Below are 6,598 nucleotides of genomic sequence, written 5' to 3'. Positions count from 1 at the left end.
CTGTGATCTAGAAGGCCTCTGCTTTTAAAAAGAAAAGGCGAGTAAAAATGGGAAGGGTCCACTAGCTCTTGGATTGATAGTGGATTTACCACCTACCATCTCATTGTTCCACAGATTGTACTCCCAGATCTGCACATCATTGGGGATGTCTTGGTGGCGGTCTAATAGATATGAAGCATTTTATCATGCCTATAATTTATTGATTTTGGGCACATGGTCTTGGATTTAGGGACCTCAATGGTTGTATTAGAGGTCAGATGTCCAACAGAATCCAAATCCATTTAGTCGGATTTAATAAGAGCGAATGACATTTGTTCAATAATCAGATACAGATTCAGTTCAGTGTATCACATCCCAATCAGTATCCTATGGATACTTGAAATCCAATTACGTGTAAAGGGCATATCCAGTTAGCTACTTAAATTGTAATCTGAAACGGAGTCAGGCCCCAAATATGCAACATTTGACTAGGTTGGATTTAGTAATGCCTACTGCATCCAAACCAATATGTTTCTACTAGGATCAATTTCAAAAAAAAAAAAAAACGGAGTCTGTATAGATAGAGTTGATCCAAGTAGGAACAGACTCCAATTAAGCTCTGTATGGGAGTTGTAGTTGAGAGTGGCGATGGAGGGTTCACCAAATCCCAAGCATCTCCATTGATTGGAGTCACCGTTTTGGGAGGGGAGCCGGAGATGGAATCAGTGTTGGGAGGGGAGATGGTATTATAAATGGATGGACTTCAAAAACGTCCTCATGAGGATGTTGTTGCAAAATCCACCAATTTCAACACCGCTCCCAACAATGGCTCCCAAACAGAGCCTTATTATTACTTATTTGTTATTTCAAGCGAAAGAGTTGTGAGAGAGGCGACGTGCTTATTGAGAATTGATTGCAATCGAAAGACAAAAAATCGTAAAGAAGTTCACTATTCTCCATTAGTTACTGCAGTGTAATTGGATGTGTATAAGTAAAACTAATTCATTCCAAAAAGTGATTGGGTTGCAAAAATAAAGAACTTATACTAAAGAAACATTACAAGTCCTGGGATTTATTTTTCATTGGATTTTGACAAAGCCATTTTTTTTTTTAGATATGAACTATGAATCATTCAATAATAGGAATCTTTATATCCTTGTATATAAAAAAACAAATACATGCATGTTATGTTCGTTTAAACATATACTGCATTTAGCTGTTGGAGTAAGAGAAAGTGCTAAGGTCCATCTGTCAAAAAGACAAGTAAATGATGAATATCTTACATAAAAGAGAGGGTTAAAATCAAAGTCAGCTGCTATGGTTCAACAAAAGGACATAATTTATAGATTTCAAGATAAATATTCAAACGATTAGGTATTTCAATTTTCATGGGGATAAATTTCAAAGCTCAATATGAACCATTACCAGAACATAAACACAAGTGACTCTTGGAAAAGGAAGATCCTTTCCAAAGTCAGGCCAGCTTCTTCCTGTTCATTCTTTGAATTCAGAGTGTTCTACTATTAGATTTTATATGATAAGGAACCATCCCTTAATCACAATCTATTGTATTCTGACTCAACGATTCAATTGTAAATTGCTAAGATCATGCGGTTTGATCTGAGTTATGGTTTAGTAACCCTGAAATATTGAGTTGTCAACCTAATCGATTCATCAAGAGAAAGACCATGATCCCAATCAATTCTCTATTTATACGAGATGTTCAGAGATAGAGTGGTTCATACCATCGAGCAGGATAGGGATGACCATTTTATACTGGACAAATGGAAGATTGAATCATGTGAGGATGGAGCATTTCCTATGTTCTTTTGGCAAATTCAGCCCTGCAGATGTGTTCGGCATGATCCATTTGCTAGGAATCGACACTTGGATCGTGCATTTTCAATAAAAAAATGACTTTTTGATCATTGAATATTTATGAAATTTCTCGACTGTTGATTCTCAAGCTGTAAGAAAACATGCTCACTTGTCATAATTGGGTAATCCAAGAGCCTACCCCTATAAAACAAAGCATGTAGGATGCATCTGTATGGTGAAACTTAAAGGTAAAAAAAAAAACTGAATCTTGGTTCAAACGAAAGTTCACATATTTCTAGTGCACAAAATAAAGTTGTACTCAAGAAAAGTTATAGAGTGCAACTGCGTGAGCACCTAAAAACAGAAGCAACAATGACTTCAAAGATTAGTTTGACACGAGACTAAGTGATAGAGACACATTGATAAATTAGTAACTGCGGATTTGTAAGAGATCATCCGGGGGAGAAGATATGGAGGGACGATCAGGTGCAATGTGATTGCACACTTTTAGTGTGCTGTTGCACCTGATCATTCTCCATCTTGGGGATACAGGATGTTAGCCATGGGGCCCAACAGCAAATGGTGGGTGATCAGGTGCAGCAGCACACCAAAAGTGTGCAATCACATTGCACCTGATCTTCCCTCAAAAATATGAGACTCAAAAGGATTCCTAGGTCAGTGTCCGAAGCCTGCTGCCAAGTTAGTGCTCTAAAAAGATGACTGGTTTCATGTCTCAGATCAAGTGAATCCAATTATGGCTTTGTTATGATTCTCTTCCAAGCACAGGGGAATCCAGTCATCTTGAGCAAGTCTGACCAAGGTGTTGTCCAGACAAGGATAAAGCCTTCCCCAGCCTTCAACTGAGAGATTATGCCAGGTTTGGTAGTTGATCAGCAAGACTCAGTTATGTGCAACACCTAATCAATAAAGCCAAACAAGACTACTGACATAAGGACCTCAGTAATGGCGAGAACCAGGTCTGTAGCCCAAGAAAAAGTTTGTTCAATGTCTATGCAATCAAGCCACCAGACTGGCCTAGCGCTTGGTCTGGTTTGGCCAGCCTTCCATTCGTTTTTTGCCTGATCAATACAGGGTCTAAACCTGACCCCATATTCATCAGGTTGGGTCCAGGCTGGGCTGATTGGAGGATAGGCCGGGTCAGTAAAATATTAAAAAGAAATAAAACAAATTGAACTAAGACTTTTTCAAGCTTAACGGACCAGGTTCAGCCTTGTTCAGGCCCGAAATTGCCTGATAACCTTGCATACTGGGTCAATGTGCAGGCAATGGATTTTTTATCTATAACTAAAGCCCTCAGTAACAGAAAGAACTACTCTAAAAACACCAACCTTCTTCGTTGGTAAAGATGCACAAATACATGGTAAATTCAAACGCATGTGGATGCATCAAAACTAAGTGTCCTAGATAATTAGCTAGCCAGTACATGCGTTGCATCTACTTTGATGGAGCAGTGGCTTCAGAGCTTGCTGCATCTCTGGAGCACTGTGCCACATAGGGCTTCAGCTGCACAAAAAGGCAAGGTTCACAAATATTAGGTTCACATCTTTATTGAAAACATGAATGACAGTTCACAGTAGAAGAATGATACTGATGGGAGCACTAAACAGGAGCTTTGGTCAATATCACAGATTACCAAGCTTGAAAGGTCGCACAGAAATGTAACAACCATAAGTATGCAAATTAATAGCATGTGCCCACCCAAACAACCATCAGAAAAATGTAGACCAAAGTGCCAAAAATTGCAGGCTTATGCTATCAAGTGAAGATGGAGTCCACCAAAGTGAGATTAGGATGACTTGGAAGATTAGACATTAACTTGGATATCTCAGGTACCCATATACATATCAAGACTGCAGCATTTAGTACTTTGTCCAACGGCAGCCAAACATGAGACCTTAATTGGAAGACCTCAAGTTCAAAATACATCTTAAAATGGTATCAATTTTTTAGTTGCCAGTAATGTTGATAAATAACCAAACACCAACGCATAGCTAGTAGTTGCTTGATTCAGTATGTCTTCTTCTTTGATAAATAACCAAATGCCAAACCAATTACTACACTATGTTTATTGTAGAATCTATTAAAGTGTGACCCACTATTCATATAGGATGATGTGATGCACTATAACATTAAATCCCATCTCTTTCAGGTGTTGTAGATGATAATGTAATCGCTCCTAACATTGCAATTTATAGTGAGAACATTGATGCTACTGCCAAATATACATCAAACCCAAAATTTATGCAGTTCCAAGTCAGATCTCGCTAAAAAATAACAGTTTATTAATGCTCGAGTATCTCACTAGGCAAAAACCAAGACTCAACAAATGCAAGAGTTACAGGCAGATATAGGATCTGTGTGTAAAAGCAGTAATATGAATTATTCGCTAAATACCTAGCACTCATTCTTGGGCCTTCTTTGGCATATCTTTGTTATATATATATATATATATATATATATATATATATATATATATATATATATATATATATATATATATATATATATATAAAATTTCTCTTTTTGAGCCAGGGGTATTTTGGTCTTTTCTCCTTGTAATAAACTTTGTCCTCTAGGGACAGCCTTTTTCTTTTACTTTTTTTTTCTTTTTGTCTTTTAACCAAAGACTAGGGGCTCTTTGGTCATTGGACCAAAGAGTCATTGGAGCTCCCAATGGCCTCCCCTTTATGTGTGGTATTATGTATAAATAGGGGTTAAACCCCACTTGTTCTTTCAATGCTTGTGTTAAGCATTTGATCAATAAAGGCTGATATTTTTACGTTCTTGTGTATTTATTTTTTGCCTTATGACTTTTGTATTGTCTCATAGTGGACTTGTGCATATGCACTTGTATGATTGTGATCTTGTAAGCCCTTAGTGGCTAGTGTTTCGTGCTTTCGCATATTTCATTACATGGTATCATAGTCATAGTGCTCTTCGATTTGTGAAAAGTTGTCATCAAGTGATTGTGTTCTAGACAGTTTTTTAAGAGATCATGCCCTCCTTCTCTCCATTTCACTCTCTTCCTCTTCCTCTCTTTCTCACATAATCAAGACCAAAATCAACCTCTCATTTAAGCTCAATAGAAAAAACTACATAATGTTGCCATCCGCTATGGAAAACAATCTCAAATGAAAGAAGCTTTGGGGGTATGTAATGGGCACTATCCCCGAACCCCAACTCAAGCTCACAAAAATTGAAGGAGCTTAAGAGAAGGCTTTAGAGGAAGATGCTTATGCCAAGGCCATTGAGGATCATCATAAGTTTAAGATTGAGAGAGCAACCATGCAAAAATTCTTGCATGGTTCATGAACAATGTCGAGCTTAAGGTATGTGCAAACATTGCTAAATTTTGAAAAGCCAATGAAGCTTGAATTTTTATGAAGGGTATGTATACCTCCAAAAAAAAACTTGCAAGAGCATATTTTTTTGCAAGAAAAAGTTAGAACCTATGTCACACGGACTCAGCTCCAAGGTCGACGCACCCGCATCGACACGCACGGACACGGGTGCGGCTCGGACTCGGTCAAACCGACCCAGGGTCAACGCACCCAGGGTCATTTTGGTCCATTTTTATTTTTATTTTTTTAAAAAAAAAAATCTGGGCTACAGAATTTAAGGAAAAAAACCCCTCCTGTAACGAAAAAAACCATGAATCAGGCTTCACAACTCATCACCTGTCCCCTAATGGGCACAACTTTGATCGAGTCTTATATATATATATTTATTTATTTATTTATATATTTTTTTTAAATATATATATATATAGCCGAGTCCCCGTGTCCAAAATTTTTGAAATTGCGCCGCACCCGCACCCATGTGACATAGGTTAGAACTACTAAGCAAGGGGACTTAAGTATCCAACATTTTTATAGTGCTTTAAATCTCCTATGGGATAAACTAGTACTTTTGGAGCCTGAGTTGCCATTGAAGATGTGAAACTTAGGCAAAAACAAATGGAACAAGAGAGATTTTTTCAATTCTTGTATGGGCTTCATTCCGAATTTGAGCAAATTAGATCTCTCTTACATAGATCTACTCCTTTTCTTCTTAAAGATGCTACTGTCGAAATTGTTCAAGAAGAAACTCGTCTTTGAATGAGTAAAAGTTGTGATGAAGTGTTGATAGTATCTAAACCCGACAACAATGTTAAGACCTATAAGCCTCCACACTTTGAGAGGCAAAACAACTATAATAATAATAATAATAACTATAGTGGTGCAAAAAAAATGAATATTTGTAATCATTGTAATGAGCCAGGTCACATTAAACCAGGGTTACCGGAAGCGCCTAGCTAAAAGGGGAAGCGCGGAACGTCGCGCTTCCGAAGCGTGGGGGGAAGCGGCCGCCTTTTTTGGGAAGCGCGTCCCCCTTTTTTGGGAAGCGCGCTTCCCTTTAATGGGGGACGCGCTTCCCTTTAATGGGAAGCGCGCTTCCCCCTCGCTTCCCCATGCTTCCCCTGTTTTTTCAATTTTTTTTGTATTTTTTATTTTTATTTTTTTCGCTTCCCCCTCACTTCCGAGACGCTTCCTATGTCGCTTCCGAGATGCTTCCTAGGTCGCTTCCGAGACACTTCCCGAATCGCTCCTAAGTGGTCCCACGCTTCCCCGCTTTCTAAAATTTTGAAAGTGCCTCGCTTCCCGCTCCCGCTTCCTCAACTGGCAACCATGCATTAAACCCGCTTGTCCTAAGTTGAATGAAACCTTCAAGTATAAGGTTGCTTTCGTTGAAGAATCTACTTTCAAGAAGAAAGGAGAAGAAAGCAAAAGTGGAGGCAATC

This window comes from Nuphar pumila, chromosome 1 (assembly GCF_984573655.1).
Source record: "Nuphar pumila chromosome 1, dmNupPumi1.hap1.1, whole genome shotgun sequence".
Lineage (NCBI taxonomy): Eukaryota > Viridiplantae > Streptophyta > Magnoliopsida > Nymphaeales > Nymphaeaceae > Nuphar > Nuphar pumila.
This window is presented reverse-complemented; position numbering follows the sequence as displayed.